Raw genomic sequence first — 24,471 nt, 5'->3', positions numbered from 1 at the left:
TGGATGACGCCCGCATTTCACCCTTGCGAGATCAGGAATGCAGACCTTAAGGACCCCCAGGCCAGGGCACTAACAAACAGTATCGCTTTAAGCTGGTGTATCTGCATATCGTTGTGGCAGCGGAAACGAATACCGGCCCATCTCGCCAACACTCTGGGTCTCTGCCCGGTGACCGCAGGTGATCTGGGCCCTCGCTGCGTCTGGGGACCAGCAGCAGTGGTAAGCATCACCTGGGAACTTGTTATAAACGCAGAACCTGGAGCCACACTCACCTGCTACCTGTCCCCATTCAGAGATCCAACGCACGTGGAGAACTCGCTTCTCACGGAATGTGTAATTAGCAGGCTCGAGAGAGGTCTCCAAAAGTACGTAGCCGAAATACATCTCTCCTCTGCACCACAGAGAGTCGTTTGTATCATACTTGCTGATCTTCACGTATCCGAAGGCTTGTCCGTGGATGTTATTGTCATGGTTTGCTTCACTGATGGCCGATCTCCCGCTAACGCGATATGGAAGGAACACTCCTTAGAACCCACCCGCCTTGAGCCCGAATCTGGGCATTTTCAGTTTCTAGTCTCGGAGAATGTTAATGCAGGCAGGGCAGGCCGGCAGCCGCTGCGGTGGACTGGCCCCAAGATCAGAAGCAGGAGAGGGTTAGACGTTCGTAACGCCGCCTTAATACCCCGCCTTTCATGGCGGAGACCTCTGCCTCTTCCCGAAGTCTCTCTCCTCTGCCTCCCCCGTCAGCTGCCGGAGTGTGTTATTATCCAGCTCCTTAAATCCTGAGTGATCTCTTCTCTTTGACAACTGCTTCGGGCAATCGCGGAGCGGGTTAATAGTTGATCCTTCTTTTCTCTAGCCTGGGTCATCTCGTCTTTATAATAAAAGCCTCTGCCATGCTTCTCCACCCACATCCTTGATCACAACCCCAGTATTCTCAGCCCTATTTTTATCCCACATACGATGATAGTAGCTCGGTTTTCTCCCCGTTTAATTTTTTGTTTCCTCTGCTCACTACTGTACTGACCAGGCAGTTTCCCGATGAACTAACTGGTCTTTCAGGCTCCCTAATTGTGAAAGATTAAGGTGAAAGGCAGCCTTGATTTAGGTTTTAAAGACATAACATATTGCTCCTCATTATACTTTCTAGAGGCAAATGCGGATAGATGTTTGAGAGCAAATTGACTGCAGCTCAATGAGGAAGTCTAATGACTAATTCAGGCAAATTCGGAATTAATCAATTGAACAAAATCTACCTCTCGTGCATTGAGGAGCTATGTATTTGCAGTGGAATGGTCTTATGATTTAGAATATTGAAAATTGTCTGCTGGGTTTTTTTTGTTGTTTTTTGTTTTTTTTTTACAATAAACAACTGGCGTGGCTCGAATCTTCACATTTATAATAACAGGAACCAGGTGTCGTGAAGCTCGCACGGGGATGGAGCACACATCCTTCGTGGGGGAGCCCACGATCTGTGTGTGACAATTTAAGGATGAGCACAGATACCCGAGGTGCAGCCCTTGGCAAGGACGGTGAGCACATCCAATAAAGCCCGCGGCTGCAACGAGTGCTTTTCAGTGCTCGGGGGTGCGAGGGGGAGTCGCCCGGGGAACTTTCGATGAGGGTGCAGCCCCCAATAAAAATAGCTGTAAGTTCTGTTCATCGAAGCTCAGCATCAGCAGAGTGAAGAGACCACCCGTTGGAGAGATGAAGAAGGTAATTGGGACGGATGTCAGAGAAAAGACTCACACTGACCGTAAGAACGCCTATAAATGAATGTCGAAATTGCAGAAAGCCCCATAGAAGGATGGGCTTCCATGGGCTCTTCAGAAAGAGACTGTCTAAACAACCGGTGGACACGTTCAAAGCTTCCTGACTGTTAGTCATCAGGGTAACGTGGGCTGAAATCACTGTAGACTTTGCTACAGTGAGAAAGAGAGACGGCGTCGAGTGTCGGCGAGGATGGGGAGCAGCCGGAACCCTTGCAGGGGACATGCACCGCTCGGTGTGGAAAACGGCTTGGCACTCCCCGAGATCGAAGCCCTGAGACGCAGTTCCGCACGTAGAAATCCACACCCGTGTTCGCTGTGAACACGGAGGAGGATGTGTGTTTTTTTTTGTTTTTGTTTTTTTTTTTTTGCAGGGCTGTTTGTAAACTGACACAAACGGGAAACGGCCCGAGGGCCACCTGCCGTACCCCGGGTAGGAAAAGGCTGAGGGGGGAGTCTTGACAAAGCAAAAGCCCCTCGGGGTAGGTGATGGAGAGAGCGTGTTGAATTCCACCCCCAGTGCGGGCTGAGCCTGTTTCCGCTCGTTGTAGAATCACGTGAGCCTCTTCCTCTCAGCACGCTCAGTGTGCTCACTGGTCCGATGTGTTTCTGAGGCCTCACTCAGTGCCCAGCCTGGAGAGAGAAAAAAAATAATGAAAATGAAACAACTCTTCAGACAGCGGAAGCACAGGCCTGCTGTTTTTTCCCCCTTTGACGTTTATTCAAAGGGTCATTTGCAACCTTAAGGAGCGGATTTAATTACAAGGGCGGAATGTCTGGTATGTGATGCCTCTGGCGGTCATGGGGGCTAATTGGGTTTGGCTGCTGGACGGATGAGTGGGTTTTGCAGAGCGAGAGCAGCAGCAGGTCTCTCGTCCGAAAGGCGGTGTTACCCGGGGGTAAGAGGCCGCCCGGGTCATCGAGTTCTCCTCGTTGACTTCCACTTCTAAACGGTAACCTTCATTGAAGGATCCTCGTCTCTGAAAAATGCTGTTTTTCTTCCCATTTCGGCAAGAAAGCCAGGCCTCTTAGAGGAGGGGACGGTGCTGATCCCCGATTATTAAATAATAATAATGGAATAATAAAGAGTGTTAGGCTTTCTCCTCTGCAGATCTGGAATTCATAACTCTGGCATAAAAACGCCGTTTTTGTAAAGAATCCTTGCACCGAACACTTTTAGTTTTCTTTGAGGCATAAAAATGCTATCTATCTATCTATATAATTTTTTTTGAGAAATCTTTGCATAGACTCTATGGGTTTAATCTGCGGGTTTACGCGCAAAAATCGGACAGTGACGTACATCTTGTGGTGGGCTCGTCTCTCCACCGTCCTCTTCTCTGATGTGGGCGGGAGCTGCGTGGGGGTGTCCTCCCCAACGATCCCCCTCCCCGCCTCTGCCTTTCAGGAGGTCACGTGCGGGGGGAGACCCTTTGCCCCTCTCGTGACCTGCCGTGAGCGGGAAGCAGGCCCGGGCCCCACCTGGAGCACAGGTAGAGAGGCGGAGCCCGGAGTTCTCCGTTTGGCTCAGGAACCTAGGCGACCAGCACGGTGCGTGATTTCAACGTCGCAGTCGCGGGGTGTGTTCAGGGACCCTGACCGCATCCTCGCACCGTAAATCTCAGTTAGCCCCCTGCCCGCCCTCTCTGACCGCGCCGTGTCAGCTCGGGAGCGTGCCTTTCCCCGCAGGACGCCTTGTTACGTGAGTAACAATCCTTCCCTCCATGCCGGATGCGTATGGTACCATCGGTCTTGGCCACTAAACCGGATTCCGAGCAGCAGGGGGCCCCGCCCGCCTCTCCGGGATGACCGTGACGGACACTGCGTCCCGCCCTGGAGCGCCCCGTGGAAGACACCAGCATCGTTTTGCTCAGTACGCAGAGCTTTGCTTCTCCGACGGAGATCGCGCACTCGCCCGTCGATACGTGCGCGACTCGGTGTCCGGAGACGGTCCAGGAGCTGTACGTGTCCTCCGCCGCGTTTTCCTGGGATGCCTCTGCGTGGAATCCGCGGCCGGGTCTGCTTTTCTTTCCCAGCAACTGTCGTAGCGCTTTCCTCGCCGGTCTCTCCGGCGACTCCGGACGCTCTTCCTCCTCGTACCGTGAGGCGGCTGCGTCGCGGAGCTTCGGGTGTGGGGCTCGCTGCTCGCCGCGGGTCGACGCCCCACACGGCCGCGATCCCCGAATGCGCGGGCGAATCCTCCGTGAGCCCAGGCAGCCACGACGCGGGAGAAACTCGGGGCCGCGCGCCCCACGCCGAGCATTTCCGAGAACGCGTTTAACGGGGCCCGGACTGTGGCGCGACCAAGCGCCCTGGGCAGATGACTCCCTCCCGCCTCGCACCCGGTCCACGTCCCGTCGCATGCCACCGGGGGCCTCCGGCTCGCTCACTCGGCGCCTTCTGCCGGCCTTCGCGTCTCGGCCAAACGCACATCCTGGAAGCCGATGCCCATGTCGCAGCGACCTCTGAGAAACGGCCTCCGCACGCTGTCATTTAGGGCGTCTCGGTTCATTTCCCCCATTGCGATTCCGAAAACGTGGCCACGTAAGTCTTCCGACTTCGCCGTTCTTCGAGAATGCCTCGGCTACGCGAGGGCCTGCGCATTCTCGTACGAATTTTAGAGCCAGCTTCTCCCCCTCCACAAAGCCTGGTTGTGTTTCGATTGGAGTTGGATTCCCTTTATACGCTAATTCGGGGAGAGGAGAAATCATAGTAACACCGAGTCTTTCGATCCAGGAAAATATGAAAATAGCGTATATTTTCATTCTTGTATGTCTTTTGACCTTTCAGCGAGGTCTTACCATTTTCCATGTAGAAGCTTTATACTTCTCCTCTTAGATTTATTCGCAGGTGTTCGATGTTTGTTGATGCTATTATAAATCGTGTTTAAATTTTTTTTTATTTTTCAAAGCATATTGGTTCTCTGATGATTTACAGTGTGTTTCATACTTGTGTGTCAGAGAGAGAGAGAGAAGGAGGGAGAGAGGAAGGGAAGGAGGGAGGGAGACAGAGAGAGAGAGAGAGAGAAGTCACATACATTGGAATATGATCTGCAGAAATTCTTTAAAGCCTGGATTGTAAATGATTTCTTCGCTGAAGCTTGCATGTGCTTCCACTGACTTACAGCTCTTAGGCCATTGTCAACAAAGCGTGACTTGGCTGTGTTGGTATAGTGTCATTTCCGTGAGCCGATGATGACCAGCCACCGCCGAGGCTGTGACCGTGAGGGCGTCTCGGCTGCTCCCGTGAGTCTCCGTTTCTCAGACCCAAGCCTTTCGCTTCTGCCCTTGGCACACGGAGCCTTGAGTGAGAGGCTCCTGGCAGCCGGAGCTCGGACAGCCCTGGCATAGGGCTTGCTCACCTCAGGGACTCCTGGCTTTTCACAGTATCAAACTCTTAATCATCAGCTCAGCTTTGCTTTAAAAAAATAAATAAATAATAAAGTAGACATTTTATCTGTCATTTCCCTGTGCTGTGCTGGAAGGTGGGGTAGAGTTTCTGCAGCACGCGGTTGGCCATAATGTTGGAAAAGGAGGCTCTAGGCTTTAAATACTGTTTTTCAATAATGTCCTTAAGTTTCACAATCAATTTGGTACCAGTGCACCATGCAGATAACTGGGGTTTTCCCCTATAATTGCTTCTTTCTTTACTATGGAACACTAAATGAAAATGAGTGGCCGTATCCAAAATTAAAGAAGGATATTTAGGAAGAAAAAACAAAAAACAGAAGAAAAGTTAATGCCAGAATGTCTTTCCTTAAAAAGGTTTGCTTAGATTTAAATATATTAATGTACATGGACATGGTTCCGTAGTGTAGTGGTGAGCGCGTCTGCTTTACACGCAGAAGGTCCTGGGTTCACGCCCCAGTGGAGCCACGGTCCATGGTCTACGGCCACGCCACCCTGAACAAGCCCGAAGTCTGATCTCGGGAGCTCAGCAGGGTCGGGCCTGGTTGGTACTTGGATGGGAGACCACCTGGGAAGACCAGGTGCCGTAGGCATAAATAATAATAGATCATACAAATAAATAAATATTTTAGTGTCCATTTCTAAGAAGAAGTCATTTTGTCTTACCTGTGTCACTACTTGTAAGCGGAAAGATTGTATCTAGAAAGAACCATAATCGCTCACAATTTAAAATGTATAGAGTCTTCTGACTTCGAAATTGCGTTGCAAATGCGTAGAGATGCACATTACTTTTACCTTAATGTTTCGTGAAAATCGAGCGGCATCGTTCTTTGCAGACGGGAGTGCCCGTGCAGCCCCGCGGGCCCCTCTCCGCCTTGCGGCAGCGGCCGCGATGGGTCCGGCAGCCCAGAACATTGCCTCTTCCATGGCGAACATCGGCGTTATAAATCACGCGTTCACGTTTTTTTTATTTCCCATTCACTCACTCCTTGAATGCTTTCGTCTTGGAATCAGTGCTTTCTCTGTATTTCCTTCAGCTTCTCTGTTAAATATTCACCAGGGTTTGTAAAACCTGAAAGATAGGGGACAAGTCCGTTTGCGCAGGAGCAGTGTGGGCGCGCAAGCCTTTCTGTTATTCTATGTCCTTTGCTCCATCCCTCCTTCCCGCCCTTCCTCCCTCCTCGCCCTGCACTGGCCATTTCTCTTGCTCTTCACTTCCTCCTGGCCCCACCCCCACATCCCCCATGAGAAGTGCATGACCCCCCTGAGCTTTAAGGGGCGTGCTTTGTAGCTCCGTCTTATTCCCTTACCCCTGCAAGGGGGCAGCCCATGGGAAGCAGCCATTCTTAGTCTGGGATTTTTATTGTGGGATTCTCAAAGGGGCAGTCTTAGAAGAGAAACCCTGCTGGCCAGAACTGAGTGGGCGAGTCTGATTTGGGGGAGGGAGGTCAGTACTGGATTTCCCCCGGAGAAAAACCACATTCTCCAGTTATCTGCTGTGTCAAAGGTGATCTTTTTATCTGCGCATAACTTTCTTTCTAAATGACTTAAGTACTTTGACAGGGAAGAGGGATGCTATTAACTGGACATTCAGAAACGTGGTTTGGTTTCGTGTGATTTCTTACGGATCCCCTCGTCGGTGGACCATAAGCAGAACGAGAGTGTAATTTTCATCCACGAAACAAAACGTGTGAATGGATACACCACACAGTTATGCGTTTGTGTGTATTTGAGAGAACTGGGTATCTGTGTCTTTCATTCCTAACATGCTAATGCCCATATTATAAAGGGATGCCAAGAAAAAAATTATTAGTACTGGAGCCGGACAGGAAACTCTCATTTGTGTCTTGTGTGGGATGCCCGTTCTTTGTCTCTTTTTAATCCTAGTTGGCCAAACTAGAACCTGTTTGCATTGCATTTATTATACATGAATCACATCTTCGAAATGCAATAAAGCCTTAGAGTTAGAGTAAATTATATAAACTTTCATGAGTGACGAAAGGTATTGTGTACATCGGTCAGAATGTCAGTTATTTAAATAAAACATGACACTCAAATTACGTTTACATAGAGCGCCATAGGCCAGTAGCTCGGGACGGGAAGGGTTTGTTTAATAGAATTGGCTGCGCTTGTGAATAGACTTTATAATCCACGGCTTCAAGCTGTTTCGGGTAAAGTAACTCTTTGGACGTATTTAAAACGAGTCAAGTGTGAGTTAAAAACATCACGTTGTTATAACTCTGAGATATTTACTATCAGATTAATAATTCTAGAGCTCTTTTGAGATGTGCCGAAGTATTATTGGCTTTCATTTCTCTTAACACCTGAGAGTGAACTGACCTTCTTACTCAGAGTTCTAAAAATAATTTGCAAAGACATCCCTACAGAGCGGACAGGTAATTGCTTCCTCTCTTTTGGAAAATCTCTTTTCTGCGTATTCCTATCTCTGAATGTTCTTCGAGTGTGCGTTTCCTTTAATAGAAACGCTATTCCTTCGGTTCCTTGAAATGACGATGTTTGAAGATGGAATGCCGACGTGGCTTGGAGTGATAACCTCCACACCCCAGATCGCGCTATGAAAACGAAGGCCTGGAGGGTGAATTCTAAACGAGCCCCTTAACTCTCTCACATTCGAGCCGATGAAGAGATGCAGTCTAACGGGGATTCAGGAAAAAAATGGAGGCTTTGGTTTCGCTGGGATTTCATTTTTCACTTCGGTATTATCGTCTACGTCCTAGTTTATCCGGCGTAAAGTGACCTACGATTAACTTTGAACTACCAGGAACATATTTACTTGGGCAGACACAGGGCTGGTGGCCAGTTCTCTGGCACTAACATAGGACATGGGCCGTCTTAGCTACATATCATTCGTCTCAAGACAATGAAGCGGCTTCATTATTCTCACTAAATAAACAGTGTCTTGCATACGGTTTCACATAACGAATGCCTAAACAATATTGATTAGCTCATCTCAGAGAATTATAACTACGGTCAAATATCTATCAGGTCTCTATCCACGTACATCACTTACCCATCCATCCATCCACGTAGTTATCTATGACTATGTATCATCTTTCATGGCAGGAAGTTACAGACACAATCGCCGTGTTTTTTTGTACCATTTCCTCACTCATTCTCATCCTGCCTCCTCCTAGAAAACTCCGAATCCTGAACCTGGTATTTCTGTTTCGCCTGTGTGTCTTTGAAAGGTCGCCGTGGGCGAAGCATTCAGCCAGAACGTGTGGACTTTTCTGCTTGGTTTACAACTCGCGGCCAGCGTGTCGTCATGCCTCTCCGTCTGGAACGTAGCATTTCCCCCTGTTCGCGCTAGACGCGGTCCGCCACAGCAGGCTTCCGTCGCGTGACTGGCCAGCACGTGACTTTGTGTCTCTATTGATGGGAAATGACGTTCTCTCCAGTTGTCGGCCTCAAGGGCACTTGCCGTGTGTGTCATTGTGACTACAAATAGGAATGTTTCTTTAACATGCAATTAGGAGGCTGGGCGGGCAGGCACCTATGCGAGTCCTAAATATATGTTGTTGATATAAAACGTTCAGCGGTTGCATGCACAGAAAAACAAGCCGTGCTTTACAGTTGTGAATTTTGTTTCTTACTGGTAGCTAAAGTTATGGTTAAGGGATTTGTTTTATAACTTAAGGTGAACATACCATTGTCTTCTTGATTTGTATTCTTTGTCTTGGTGAAGAAAACTTCGTCTACCCAAAGTCATCACGGCATTTTAACGCATTTTCTTATAGACATCTTAAAGGGTTGTCCTTGACATTCCAGTGCAATGAATTATATTTTCTTTCAAAGCAACACTTCTTCAAAGCCCTCTGGCTTCTGAACTTGTTACTCGTCATCCAGCCAGATAATGAGTGTGTAAAGAAGCGTTCTCAGAACTGAAGAACGGCACATAAGATGAGGGTCACATGCTCGGGCGTCATCGCGAATAGAGAGTAAAGATCATCAGTGTAACTCTACAGTATCATCCGCAACCCGAACGGCGGGGGAAGGAGCCGCGAAACGGACTCCAACGCGAGGCCGGCATTTTGATGAGCATCCTGCCACGATGCAGACAATTAGCGGGGCCGCAGCGTGAGCTCATCCCGCATGCAAATCCCTCTTCGCGAGGGTTTAGGACTGTTACGCGGAAGCCTGGCTGGGGCCTTGCTCGCGCCCCTTTTCTCTAATTGCAGCGGCGGAGACGGGGTGATGATGATACACCCTGCTTTCCTCGGGCGCCCGGTAACTGCCCGGGGTGGGCTGAGCTGGACGCAACCCCCTAGCACGAAGCCCTGTTTCCTCCTCACGGCCGTCGTGTGCAATTTCGTCTTCTTTCATAAATTATTCCGTCGCATCATTCTGAATCCATTGACCAGGGTCTGATCGATGCCAGGTAAACAGATAAGAATTGTATTTTTCAGCCGGTTCAGACCGTATTGATCCGAGAGCGGGGGCTGTTGCATTAATCACTAGGGGTTCAGCCCTCCATCTCGGGATCAGACGGAGGCGGCATGCAGTTAAGGGACGCTTTCCTTAGTTCGAGTGCCCGATAATTCTTACACTGCCTGGTAAGAGGTCCGTGTCCCCTCGCCCAAGAGATGGCCCATGGTCAGTCTGGAAAATCTAGGAAAATGTCAGTGATGGAAGGAAGGGAGGAAGGAAGTCAGTCGTTCGATGCCCATCCTTCAGCCCTCTTACTGCAGATATTTGGGGCGTTGGCTCGAGGCGTCCGTGTGAAGTTACGGGACCGTGCATTGGCCCCGTCGCAGTCGGAGGTGGAAAGCTCCCGGTACCTTGCCCAGTGCCTACGACAGCACAGGGGGCCAGGCCAGGCTCCCCACAGGCAGATCCTGGACCAGTGGTCTTGGGGTCCCAGGGAAGGGAGGTGACTGGGCAGGACAGGAAGGGGCAGTGAGCCAACAGTATGACTGTTGCAAGTCCCGGGCTGACCCTGAACCCTGGAGAGTGCTGGGTGTGGACAGTCATGACTCAGTCTGTGGCGGATTGAAGACTTTGAAAAGCAAAGAAGGAAGAGAAGGACGGAGGAAAGGAAGGGAGGAGGGAAGGAAGGAAGGAAGGAAGGAAGGAAGGAAGGAAGGAAGGAAGGAAGGAAGGAAACCCATTTCCCTTTCAAATATTTCTTGTAAGAGAAAATCGTACCGTTGATGATGCTCTCAGCGATCATTCTGGAAGAAAGTTGCCTAATCACAGAATGTCTTTTCAAAAAATCCTGTCGGACTTGTGAGGCCGATCAGATCTGGACTTGGGGGAGGGAAACGGGTCGATGAGAAAAGCCGGAGAGGAGTTGGTTTGGGGGAGATTATTGACGGGGTTTATGGAGTGGCAGCAATGACGAGAACCCGAGAAGCCGCCGGGGGAAGCTGAAACAGGGGGGCTGAGGACGTCATCGGAGCTCCCGAGAGCCGGCCGCCCACGAAAAAGCATCCTTCCGGGCGCGGGGTCCGTAAGCAATGACCGCGTTGCGGAGATGCGGTAATGTTCCCTGAGAAGGACTTTTGACGAAGGAGCAAATGATTATCCAGCCACATACGGGAGGGACTCTCGCCATGTCATTCGTGTGTTTATATTTAGATGATAAGACAGAAACTGTCCAAGCATTTAGATACAGGTGCCGGGTTATTTCTGCAGTTTCATTTATTCCTTATAACAAACATTCGGCTCTGTAGGGCAGGGGGTGGCGGATTACGGCTCACGGGCCAAATTCTGTCCACCGCCTGCTGTTGTAAATAAAGTTTTATTGCGACACAGTTACGCCCATCCCTTTATGCATCATCCGCGGTCAGGGGAGGCGGGGCAGAGGCGTCTAGTGGTCACAGAGGCCACATGACCCACGAAACCGAAATTATTTACAATCTGACCCTCTAGAGAAGTTTGCCGACCCCTGCGTTAGGGTCTGGAGGAAGTCCACCATCCTTCCTCGGCTGCTTTTGTTTCGAAGTCCTGGGACAGTAGACAGTGAGAATTGACCTCGAGAAAGGCAGCATTCACTGTCGTCTGTTCTTTAAGTGTCTCCAAGTTTTATAGTAAACACACACACACACACACACACACACACACACACACTGAAAGGAAACACATCCAGCTGTTAATAAACAAGGATTTATCTCTGGAGAGTCTAGCGACAGATGCGTTTTATTTTATTCTTTGCTCCCGTGTGCCTTTTACTGCGTTTTAACAGTACGCACATGCCGTACGCCTTCTATCATAAAAAAATAAAAGCTTTTTAAAAAAAAAACCTAGAAATCTAACATCTCAGAGAACAGTTCTCTCTTCCCAGTCAGTAGGTAGGTAGGTGGGGTTAAGTCTTGGACAAAAAAAAAAAATCATCATTTAACGTGCATGCTCCATGTTAAGAAAATGTTACGCATCGTCTCTCAAGCATGGTGGGATATTGAGATTTATAGTAAGAGATGTGTATTTGGTCTTCGTCGTGATTTCCGGCACACAGCTCCTAAAAGGCCTTGGAATCTCCTAAATGATGAGAGGGATAAACGTACTTTTATGTGAGTGACGTGTTTTTGGAAGCAGCTAGGGGCGGGTACTGGTTGCCAAGGGAACCACCCCTGAATAGAGAGTGATTTGAGACTCAGCCCCAACCTCCAGGGAGGGCAGGGGGGGCTGCAGGGCAAATGAACCACCAGTGCTCGACGATGTAGTCGAACTCACCTGAGTAACGCAGCCTCCACGGAAGACGCAAAAGGAGGGGCGTGGAGAGCCGCTGGGGTGCTGAGCGCATCGGGGGGCAGTGGCACTCCTGGAGAGGACGTTAAAGCCCACGCTTTCCCCCCAGGGCCTTGCTGTCTGCACCCCTTCCACTGGCTGCTCCTGGGGTGATGCTCTTTCGGCATAAGCCAGTGATGGAGGAAGTGAAATCGTTCTCTAAGTTCAGTGATCTGCTCCAGCCAGTAAGTCGACCCCAGTGAGGGAGTCGTCGGGCCCTCTCCCCCTGACCCCCGATGAACAGCTGGTCTTCAGAAGCGGGGGGACAACCTGGATTTTCCTCTGGCGCATAAGGGGTGGGAGGCCGTCTTGTAGGGCAGAGCCCTTCACCTGCCCTCCACCTGCGGCATCTGACACCTCTCCAGGGAGATAGCGGCAGAGCAGAGGTGAATCCCAGGACGCCCAGCTGTGTCCAAGAAGCGTTCAGCAGTGCGGGGCCACACGGTGACCGGAATTTAGCATTACAATAATGCTCTGGATGAAACATTCCCGTTCCTGCTTCAGAAGACGCGGGTCGCTGTTCCGACTACAGCTGGGTTTGCCCGGGCAGGAGCGCAGGTTGGGTACGAAAGCGACGTCAGCCCTCATGGTCCTTTTAGCATATCAGCCTTAGAAACAGGGAAGGACTAGATGAATTGAAGCATGAAGAATTGCGTATAAATACATAATCGAACAAATAACGTGTCGCCCACACAAGAGCCGAGCAATGTACCCTGCTGGGGTACTATATATCATCAGAACGTACATGTGTGTGTATATATATATATATATATATGTTTCCAAATAATAGATCATAGAGTAATCAAAGTAATTTTAGAATGATAATCTCCATTATACATACGTCTATTAGCTGGGCATTCATGTTCACAAGAAAATAATTGGAGGGTTTTTTTTTAAAATAGACATTCGATTCGGGGGTATATTTCCACAAGCGCCTAAATTAGGTCAGGGGCTTGCCTCATGTACTTAAAATAGCTTTGCGAGATAAAACTGTGTCCTCCAAAAAATGGCCAAATACATGGGAAAAGGCAGTTGATCTGCCTTATTTTCGTATCACGGGACTTTCCGGAGCCTTTGCCAGATTATGGTTCTTTGTGTATATTCGGGAGAGAGCGCAAGCACAAAACTTTCTGGCCAGGTCGGAAGACGATTTTGGTTGCCTGCCGCGCCCAGGACAGACCCCTCAGCGAGCAGACCCCTCGACGAAGAATTATTGAGCCTGAAATGTCAGTAGTGCCGAGGTCAAGAAGCCTTGGATTAGGGAGGAGGAGCATTTGAATAATCTTGAGGTTGGTCCTGTCGTCTACCCGGGAGCCGATTCCAGCCCTGGTCCAGGACGGGCACGTGAGACTCAGAAGGAGTCAGCATCTGCACGAGGCTGTCTGTGCCGAGGGACGATGCTCACTCAAGTCGCGAAGGTTCAATGGCAGATGTTCTGGTTCACCGGGCCCGTTCTCCAGAGCTGGGCGGCACGAAGCGCAGGTCACACAGGATGTCGGGTCCTTCCTCCCACCTTCCCGCTCCTCTGGGCCGACGTGCACTGCGCACAGTAGGTCTTGCTTGCGCTCCGGGCCCCTCGGTGGTTCCCGGCAGTCGGCTTCCCAGGGGAGCTCTGCTCGGCCGCTGGACGTGGTCACTGCGTTTTCAGGTTTGGGGGCCGGTGCAGCCATGTCATGCCCTGCCTTCTCATACGCAAGCAGGCCAGACGTTATCGTGTACTCTGGTTCGGCGGGAGGACTCGGCCAGCTCCGCCTCAGGAGGGCCTGCGAGGAGCCCCGCCAGTCCATAATGTGACCTTCACTAGAAAACCGACATTTTCGCTATCGTTACTGGCACTGCAAGAATAGTCGAACAAGCTAAACTATTTCTTAGGGTATTTTTTTTTTTGAAGGATTTTGATAAGTTTGCTTATTTCTTATCCAAAGAGATCAAGGCTTATACTTGCTCGGTTAATCAATACTCAGTTAAAGTGAGGGATCATAAAACCATGTATGCATACTTGGAATGGTGTATTGAACGTGTATGTGTGAGTGTGTGTGTGTGTGTGTGTTTATCCAGCCTAAAGTCAGGCTGTTTGCCACAAGATTTCACCACAGCAGCAAATTAGCCAGGAAGTTTTTCTGGAAGGAAGGACCTCCGTTGAGGGCTCTGACAAAATGATTACATCGAGACCATTTTGGAGACCTTTGACTATGAAAATAAAATTAATAATTGTTCATTTAGAATTTTTTTTGCTTGCTTGTACTCCTCCTAATTTAGAAATCGTAGACAAGAACAGGCTTGTACCCATGGGGCACCCTCGACCTTTAAGGATGTTATTTTGGTCCTGGACAGGTATAGAACTCATCATAGGTTTGTTTATAGGTAAGAACTGCAGAATGAGACGTGCTCAGTCTTGTTCTGTTGCTGTATACAAGGTTTTAGCTCAAAATGGACTGATCAGGTTTCCCAGGCAGCAAGTTTGACAAATGTCAAACAAACACAATTTGACGTTGTAGGGGGAAATTCCAATGGTTCACTGAAAGAAAAGAAAAAGTCATTCTGAAGAGGATATTGAGTAAGATATTTCCAACATGTGCAGAAATACGACCCCAGTCTGTAAATTCTACACGTGGTGCAGGATCCCGTGAGGCACGGACCGGCATTCAGAGGCACATGTTCCAAGACGTGGGAATGGCTTCTCCGAAGGCTTACGGCTTGGGTTGGAATGAATACAGATTTCCCGAGCTGGGTCCAAGCCGGCCCTGCAGCGAGGGTGGCGGAGGCTGGCGGGACCCTCTCATTTCGTCAAGCCCAGATCCACCTGCTGTTGAACGGAGACCCCATCCTCAGACGACGGTCGGGACCGGTAGGAATTCCGCTTCACCTGAGCAGCCCAGGGACGATACTTCACACCTCCAAGCCCTGAGGACGATCAGTAGTGTAGAAATGACTAACGATTGTCACTCGTGGGGTTTGCCATGATCACGGCTGCTCTAATAAGTATCACATTTGAATTCGGTATCCCTCCCGGACAAGGATAGGTCGAGGACCATTTTTCTATCTACCTACCATCTATCATCTATATCTATAATCTATCTATCATTCATCTAGCATCTATCTATATCTACCGATCATCTATCTTCTATGATCTTTCATCTATGTATCTGTGTATCTATGTATCTATCTATCTATCATCTATCTATCTATCTATCTATCTATCTATCTATCTATCATCTATATATATCATCTATTTCTCTATCTATATCTATGGATATCATCTATTTCTCTATCTATCATTTATCTGTCTATCATCTATCTACATACTTGTTTATTTATCTATCTAATCTATATCATCTATTTATCTATCTATCTATCTATCTATCTATATCTATACCATCTATCTATTTCTCTATCTATCTATCTACCTATCTATTTCTCTATCATCTATCTGTCTATCATCTGTCTGTATTTATCATCTAATCTACCTACCCATCATTTCTATTATTATTTTAAGTGGCTTCCTACTGTTTCATTGTGTAAACTGTACTATAATTTGTTTAACCGACCTTATTGATGATTTAGAGTATTGCTAAACTTTTCTCTATTTTAAACAAAAATACATGTTTTTTCATTTGTCTGATCATCTCCCCGGGACGAATTCCCAAGGTACATTGTCGAGTAGACAGACACGTTTATTGAAGATTCCGATGCGTTTTTCCAACTGTTTTTCTATCTGGCTCTTGGCATCATGCACTAATTTCAGGTGTTCCCAATTTTATTTATCTTTATCAGTCTAGGTGTTGTTGAAAAACAGTCGTTTTTTCATCCAGAGGCTCGAGGAAACTAATTTTTAAACACTTAACTCTTTCCTTTAAAAAAAGATTTTTTTTGAAGATTTTTTTCTTTGCCGTAGATGGACTTTTCCCTTTTCCCTAGTATTCTAACGAATCCTGGCAAGTTTGTAGTCTGTCTTTATGCTACTGAAACTATTGTTTTTGTTAAATTTTATTTGGACAAAAAGGCTCCATTACTAAAGAAAAATAAAAGACTTCAGGACCATAAAACTATTCATTTGTCAGGCAACTCCCAGCTCTGAGTCTAGGGAGTGGAACACAATTTTTAATATAGCTCAAAAGTAGAAGCTTTTTGTGTTTAATATTGTCTATTGAGCAACTTATTATCGTGGAGAATATGTAGAACGGGGCGACTTAAGCATTTATAATTTTCCCAACGAAACACCATTTCATCTATTTTAGTCATTAACTCGTATCGAGCATGTCTGTGAGAAAAGAATAAAGGTTAGCGAAATCATTCTTTGAAAGCAAATGGATTCTCGGTAAGAAATAAAGCGAAACCGAAAGAACTATGAATCAAAACGAAACGCACAGATGTGTAAAATCGGAAATCTACGTTTAAAAGAAGTGTTCTCGGGGCACCAGAGCGAGAGGCAGCGTTTCGTCTGGAACGTTCATAGAAATCTCACGATCACAATATATTTAATTAGCGCTTGGTTTTTTCCCTCCCATTGAACGTTGGTGAGTTTGTCGGCGCGCTACGTCTGAATGACCGTTGGTACTTGGCCATCTCGCGGGAGTCTGTCGGGGACCAGACGTCCACAAGCAGGATGATCTCCGAGGCACCCTTAGCAACTGCGACAACGTTTTTATGCAGTTACGGAGTCGCTGCCCGTGAAATGAAGACAAAATAAAGACATAAGACCACTAGAGGAGCTTGTGCCCCCCCGAGGGGGCCGGGCCAGCGCTGAGGGAGGGTCTTTCTACAGGCCAGACACAGGGGCGGGAGTTAGAGGCAGAGCTTGCAAGGGGAAGCCGCCAGGGACCCAGCAGGAAACCCTAAAGGGTGGAATTTGCAGGTGGGCATGCCAGGTGCCAGGTAAGGCCAGGGCAGGTGTGCACGCTCTACTCAGCCAGCTTCAGTACAGACACTGGTCACGCACTGCCAGACCGATGCAGGACAGGGCAGGTGTCCCCGAGTGGGGGGCGGGGGGGGGACCAAGTCCTACACCGGCAGAAGACGGTCCTTGAGCGGGTGTGGCAAGAATTCAACACACACAGCAAAGTCAGAGTCACAAGGAGAGTTTCTAGAAAGGGGGTCACACTCCAGAGACAGAGCGTGGTCCCCTCTCAGAGGCAGAGAGCGAGAGGGACAGCGAGGGACAGTAAAGGCACCCAGAGGGACCCTGAGCGCCCCCCGGGGGATTCTGCTGATCACTCTTTAGAACCTGTCAGTCGTGTCTAAAGGACTTTGTTACCCACTTCCTTTGATATGGACGCAGTGAGGCTGGGGGAAGGGCGGGAGCTGAAAAGCCGAGACCATGCAGTGGGAAATGCCTGCTGGCCGTCCCCAGCCTTGGATGCTTGGGTTGTGGCCGCGGGACAGGGCTCTCGGTCCCTGTTTCCCCTGCACAGGTGTGGGGGACGGGCTGTTAGTAACCCAGCGGAAACGTCCCTTTGTTCTGCAGGTGCCCCGGCCTGGCCGCGGGGCTGAGCAGCACACGGCAGCCTCTGCTCGCGGCCGGATTCATTCGCATTTTTAATTCTCTTCCCTCCTCCCTGCATTAAGACCATGTGCATTTCAGCAAGAGATACGGGTGATGCGTCCTGCGTAGTGATTGTGGTGATACGACCTGACCACCTGTTCCAAGTGCAGTTGCCTTCCCACCGCCTGCAATATTTATTAGATTGTCTGTTTCTCTGGCCCACAAATCGCCATTGAGGCACCCCAGAAGCATGTGGTCCTGTGTGAATGTCCCCATCCGGGGTGACCAAGGTGTGGCTTGAACCACAACAATTCACCTGAAAGTTTTGACTGTTTTCGTGTGCATGTGTGTGTGTGTGTGTGTGTGAGAGAGAGAGAGAGAGAGAGAGAGAGAGAGAGAGAGAGAACAGGAATGTCACCAAAGGCACTCTCTGCAAACAAGAGGAACCTTTTTACACTCGCTCCGTAAACAGGCAGCTACGGAGTGATCACAGCAGCCTTCAGAGACACGGGGAGGCCGTGTCACGTGGTCCCGTGGGGAATGAATCTGTGCCCTGCCAAGAGGTTAGAAAGCAGGCGATGGCTTTCGGTCCCTCTCCCCGCCTTGTTTTGCGGGGGGGGGGGAGGGGGGAATTGCCCCTCAGCGACAAACCACAGCAGCTCCGTCCTCCCCTGCAGGCTGCAGGTTTTCAGGCTTTCCGGTCTTTGAGCCCTTTCGCACCTCTTTGTAAAGCAGAGGGAACTCGATGGAGATGCAAACTGCCTCGTTCAAGGGACCATGATCACCCCCACCCCGGACAGCTCCGCCTCCATTTACAATTCAATGCCTTTGCTCTCTTTGAACCGAGCCCTTTTTTCCGTTCTTTGAACCGGTCGGAACATCTGTCCGGGCTGCTCCTTTTATTAATGAGTGAGATAAAATTTTCAACATGTGCTCGTGTTTCTGATCTGCATGAGAGTCATGCTCTTCCTTCTTTCTGAAAACCACCTTCTCAACCTCCCCGCCGCCTGGGCCTGGCGGACTCTGCTCACATGCGGGGGGGGGGGGGGGACGGGGCGGTTCCATCCCCCGTGGTTTTGACTCCGTGCGGAGAGGAAGAGCGCCTTTGGACCCCCGCTGGAGGAGGCTGTGGGTCTGTGTGTCCAGCTGCCTTGACCTCAGCCTCGCTGCGGGTAGCCGTGCCCAAGGGCGACGCCTCCCGCTGCCGGAGTGCTTGCTAGACCCTGCCCAGGGTGGGAGGGTGTCGGGGAGACGTTCGTTCTCAAGCGTGTGTGTGCGTGCGTGTGTGTGCGCGCGTGCACACACACGCGCACACACACGTGCATCCCTTCGTGATGGTTTGTAACGGTTCTCGCCCGGGGCAGATAATGAAACGGAAGATGCCGGCGGCAGATGCGGGGTCTCCTCGACAGCTCGTCCGCGCCTGCCATGCTTGGAGAGCCACGGGACGGAGAGAGGACGTTCTCGCACCTCGCACGACCTCATTAAGTTACGTCTGTTCGATGGAGTCATCGCTCGAGGCTGTGGCGTCCGCTGGTTGGGAAGAGACGCCGGACTCTCTGCCATTCAAATGGCCGTGTGATAAGTGCTGTGAGGAATGACAGACCCGTGTCCGTGGGAGCCTGGAAGGCGTCAAGATGACGTCCTGGCCGAGGGAATCAAATGAGGCTTCAGGGCGCCAACAGCGCTCGGTGTGGACGCTAAGAGGCGGGATTGGAAGCCGTTGGGAGGCCGGGGCGTCAGGGCGGGTGGAGACCGGCGGTCGCAGGCGGTCTCTGAGCCTCCCATCCTGCACCGTTCTGGGCTGCCTGGCTCCGGCACAGTTCACCAGGTTCGGCTGCCTCGAGTCTCTCTAAAGCGACTCTTTCCGATGCTTATGCGCGCTCCGGGGCGTTACATGAAGGTTGTGCTTCACTCGCAGAGCCACGGGGCCAGCCCCCCCAGTGGGGCCTCACGTCCTGTGCCAAGAGAGGGACTGTCCTTGGTCCAGGGCAGGGGGGAATGCAAGGCCAAGCCAGAGTCAGGGCAAAGGAGGGGTCGTTAGAGCAGGAATGACAGCCCCGGGACAGAGCGTGGGCTCCTCTGAGTCAGGGAGCCGGACCCCAAGTGTTCTGGGGGGGTTGGGTTTCCGTCTGTTGCGCAGCTGCTATGAGAAATCTCCGCTCGCAGGGAGCAAAGGGCGGAATGAGGCTTGGGTTTATCTCTGCGCAGCAATGTCTGTCTTCTATGCCGCAGGCAAATGTACGTTCGCGGAGCGGGGAGCAGTCGGAGACGTCCGCGGGCAGCCCCCGCGACCCCCCGCAGGGCCCCCGCGGTCCGGGGCAGGGCCGGTCAGCCGGCTCCTGCGTCCGGCAGCACATGAACCCCACCCGGGGCACGCATGCACCGTGTCCACTTCGCGACAGACCGCGAGTGACCATGACACGGGCCGGCTTCCCTCCGACCACGGGACTGGCACACACGCGTTAAGCCGTGTTCGCGCTAGACCCGCGGGCGAGCCGCGATCGCGCCTTCTGAAAACGCAGCTCTCAACGCACCCGCTTGCTCCTTTGCGTGAGATTTGCCTCCGTCTGACCCGCTTCGGGGGCCGATGGCTCCCGCTTGGGAAACCATCTCGTTCTCCGTGTGGCGCTGGCAGATGCGAGCCCTTATCTTTGGAAGAGGACTCCGTGCGGGACGAGGGCAAACTGGACAGAGGAGGCAAGCTGCAGAGACCGCGGGGGAGCGCATCTTCCTTGTGGTTCAGCCGAAACAAGGCTGGACGTAAATTGAGATATCCAAAGGAAGCCGGCACAAAATTAGGGTGGTGTTTGTCCTTCTCCTGACCAACGCGATGTCTCCAGGACTGTTGTTCTGCTGCTCACATTATTGGACAGTTTTCTGAGTAGAAATGAAGGATTCTGGGCTTCGCCAAAATAATTTTTCTGTGTTTTACGTTGTCTTACCCAGTTTTCTGAGGCTTTTAGAGAGTGTAATAACGCCGGTCCGAAGTCTGAGGGCTGGACACGCCGGGCTATACATTTGATGTCTCAGGCCGAGCCAGTATTAAAGGAAGCTCCAAAAGGTGGGGCCTGGACCCCAACCCCGCAGGCCGCCTTGGCGCCAGAGGTTTTTAAAGTGTCCACCATCTGGGACTGGACAGAGGAGGAAGCAGGGTACAAAAAAGGCACGAGTTTTAGCTGCCCTAACCCAGGGGCCATCTGGAGGTGACCCTAGGCCTTAAAAACCTTGCAGGTCTTGAGGGCCTTGACCTTGGCCAGGGTTGTCATCGTGGGAACCGAGGCAGAATCTAAGTGTGAACTGCAGAGGCAAGGACTCTGGAGGGGTGAACGTGCGTCCAGCCCTGGGGCGCCGGGGAGGGCAGACCCCACAAGCCCTCGGCCCTCAGGCAAGCCTCTCACGAAGGGGCTGTTCCCTCCTTCAACAACGGAGGCCCCAGTGCTCGCTGGCTCCCGTCCTGGAGAAATCTGTTGTGCTCACGACGACGGTGGAGCCTCCGCTCGCCTCGGGAGAAAGAGGCTGAACTTCTACGCCGGCCAGAGCTGCCCGCTGGGTCCCGGCCGGCGCCACGGGCCTCTCTCCAACGCTGACCGCGCAGTGGCGGGCGCGGACAGGCGGCGTGAGATCATTTACTTCTCCAGCTGTGAGACCAGCATGAGCAATGGGATGCCCCTCCGCACGTCAGGGCCAGGTCCGGCGTGGGGATCCCCTCGTCCCGGGAAACGGGGCGCCGTCAGAAACGGGGCGGCCCCCTTGCCCATCACACAAGGCACGTCTGTGGGGAGCCTGGTGTGAACCATTCGGGCACCCCCCTTCTACGTCAGGGCTTCCTACGAGCACTGCAACCCCTCCCTGCGGTCCGACGAGAGTCAGCCCTCGGCACGAACGCACAGGACCCCCCCGGGGTTTCCTTAAGTCCCCCGACCGCTGCCACATTCTATGGCATCGATGCTTCCTGCCATCCCGACTGCTGAGAGACCCCACCTCCTCTGCCCCCGGGCCCTTAGAATCCGCCTTCGGAGCTCTTTATTCCCAGGAGGCAGGGACCGGAGCCGTCCGTCAGCCTTAGGAGGTGGCTGAAGACAGACCTTCGTCCCCTGCTGAAGAATAAGGCAATGAAATGTCTGAGCAGGAGGAACGCAGCGGGGTGAGGGACGAGAATGTGCCCATGGGCCCCGGGGACCCCCGCAGAGCAGAGGGGGGTTCCTGCTGGGACGGCGGGCAGCCTGCCGCCCACACCTGCGCAGGGAACACGGGGGGACAAACGCTCCTCTCGCCCGTGACCGCGGCGCGGGTTTGGGCTCCTCCCCGCACTCCGCCGAGAGCCCCTGCTCCCTCCCGCAGTGCGTGGCTCGGGTGCCCGGCCGCACCCCACGCCCCACGCGGGGCTCGGTGCCGCCCCAGAACCAGGTCGACCCCACGTTGGCCACGACGCGCACCCCGGACCTCACGTGGAGGCCCCTGCTTCGCCGCGTGACGGGGAAGGCGTTCACACGACGCTGTTCGTCTCTGTATCTTTTTTCCTCACAGCTACGAATCGCGGTCTCGTAGTGGGGTCATCAGCCTAGCGGGCGCTCGCTTGACCTCCGTGCAGAAGTTCGGATCCGGTCCATGAACGTGGGCGAGACCACATGTCAGACAAGACGGAGGGAATTCACACTCCGTTCATGAAAGCGAGGCATCTCCCGATACGTAACTTAACATTTCTTTTTTTCTAGGAAGCTTCAAACCGCTAGGTCTGCTGTGTGTCAGATGTGATAAACTAGGCTGAGTAAACTTCAGGAGAAACGTATTTGGGATTGCTTCGATACCCTCAGGGCCACGATCCTTAAATGATAGCCGTCCTTTTTGCTTCGAGTTTGGTATGATACACATTACTTCCCATTTCTGCTGGCTGCTTTACCCTCCGGGCACAGCGAAGCCATTCATTCTTAATTTATTCATTTGCCATTCCTGAGTCGAGGCCGCAGCATGAGACTGTGCAGCTTGGGAGACGGTTTGATCGCGCTGTTCACACGGAAGCATCTTCGCGTAAGCTCTGAATCCCGAGGTCACGGGAGATGGAGAGGGGGCATCTTCCGCCGGCTGTTCGCTTATTCATTACGAAGTCAGGGCCACGATATCTGCAAAGCACCATGCTATCACTCAGCTTTCGCAAGGCGAACCCGCCGACGTTGAGAGAGCAGGTCTGAATGTAAATAACTGTCTCCCGCACAGGCCGCGGAGCGGACAGGTAAGCGATGAGCCACAGGCCTTGGGAGCAAGACTGACCGCGGACGAGAGGCAGAGATACTCCCCCGGACGTGGTCTGCGGCCGGGGACCCGGGGGCCGAGTGTTTAAAGGGAGACTTACAGAGAGCATCACTTTCTAACATCAGAGTGGTTTATTTCTTTGTTTGTTTGTTTGTTTGTGTGTTTGTTTGTTTCTTTGTCATGTCAAGTGGATCTCAGCGGTTGCGAACTGTCTGTGGTCTCCGGATCTCTGTTTGCGGGGAGACGTGAGTGCAGAGACTAGGACGGGTTTGCCCACCCCGAGGCGCCGTAATTCCGGGGTTTTGGTTTTGCGGAATCGACGCCATATCCTGCCATTGCGTTTCTAGGTCACACGGGCACGCAGCTCCTTCAAATGCTTCCTTTGAAAGTGAGAGAATATATTGAATAGGTCAGCGTCCGCCTAAAAGAAGGAAATGGGTATACTTTGTGTTTGCTTTCCACGTGGAAGGTAAACAGTCTCCATCGCCGAGGCCTCGACGATAACCGTACACGTGACTTTCCTGTGGAGAACCAACCGAAAACCCATCGGGCGCTCGGTCTCCTGTAACCGGCCCCTGCAGATGTAAACGAATGCGGCGGATATAAATCCCTGTGCGCGGCCGCCTCGCAGTTAGCGGAGCCTAGTCCGCCTCATGTTTGCGCGTTCAGCACTCGCTTTGCAGCCGGCGCCTTTGCTCAGAGACGACGGCTCCGCTCTCCCCGTTTTAAATGTCGACGCTCATTAGAGGATTTGCTACCTCATCACTCAAGAGCGACCTTCGCTTCAGCTGCCGTGTGCTTCTGTGTGCTAACGTTTACGATGTGGGGCATTTCTTTTTTTCCTTCGAACGTTATCCTGCACTTGCAGAAACGTGGCAAAAAGAGTCCACGGGACTCCTGTGTACATGTTACTCAGATTCACGGTTGCTGACTTTCTCTCCCTCTCTCTGCCTCTCTCTCTCTCTCTCTCGTCTCCCCTAACCTTTGAGAACACGTTATATGTTGCTTTACCTCTAAATATGTCATCGCATGTTTCTTAAGAAGCACAAAAACATCCTATGTAAGTACGTCACGATGATCAAAGGCGACGACCTTGACCTCGAAGCACTGTTATTCTCTGATTCACACGATGCGTTGAAATTCTGTCAGTTTCTCCGATCTAAAGTCACAGATCTAACCCGAGATCACACGCTGCATTCGGTTTTCTGTTTGCGGGGAACAGGTCCGTAGCTAGTCAGTCGCCTTTAGGCCCCGGTGGCATTTGGGGACCTACATTCACCTGGGGATGGTCGGTGGATTCTTCACTGACCTAGTGGCTCAGTGGCTGCGGAGTGTAAAGTTCTCGGTCCAACCTGAACGTCGCAGGCAAAGCCGGTGGTCCGGGTCTGAAGGGCGGGCCTTGAGTTTGGACGCACCTTGACGTGGCTTCCCTGCCTCATGAGGCCAGGCCGTCAGCGCCGAGATTTTGTTTCTGCAGCCAGAGCTCGCACGGGTAACAGAGAGGAAGAACGTATCCGGGCCGGGTCACGTGGGCACTTCCTCTTTTAGGAGTAATCGGCAGCAACCTGGTACCAGCCGGCAGCCGAGGACAGGAAACCCGGGTGGCTAGGCTCTCTGCATCAAGGGTAGGGCAGGGTCGCGTCCCGAGGACTCTCGCGTGAGGACTAACCCTGGTTGGAAGGGGTCGGTGGTTCCCTCAGGCTCCGCCTGGGTGTTTCCTATCACGTGTTCAATGTTAAACTCGTCTACAGAGTCTACGTCACGGGTCATGCCCTTCACCCTACCCTTTTGTCTTTCTCAGAATTCCCATGCGAAG

At 51.6% G+C, this 24,471-nt stretch overlaps 1 pseudogene; it reads left to right on the top strand.

The window, feature by feature from the left end:
• The first annotated feature begins 5,650 nt into the window (after positions 1 to 5,650).
• On the top strand, positions 5,651 to 5,766 carry LOC118613561 (annotated as a pseudogene).
• The last annotated feature ends 18,705 nt before the right edge of the window (positions 5,767 to 24,471 follow it).

The sequence above is a fragment of the Rousettus aegyptiacus genome, unplaced genomic scaffold, assembly GCF_014176215.1.
Source record: "Rousettus aegyptiacus isolate mRouAeg1 unplaced genomic scaffold, mRouAeg1.p scaffold_m13_p_19, whole genome shotgun sequence".
NCBI classification, from domain to species: Eukaryota; Metazoa; Chordata; class Mammalia; order Chiroptera; family Pteropodidae; genus Rousettus; species Rousettus aegyptiacus.
Note: the sequence above shows the minus strand (reverse complement) of the source record. Positions and strands in the feature narration are given on the sequence as shown.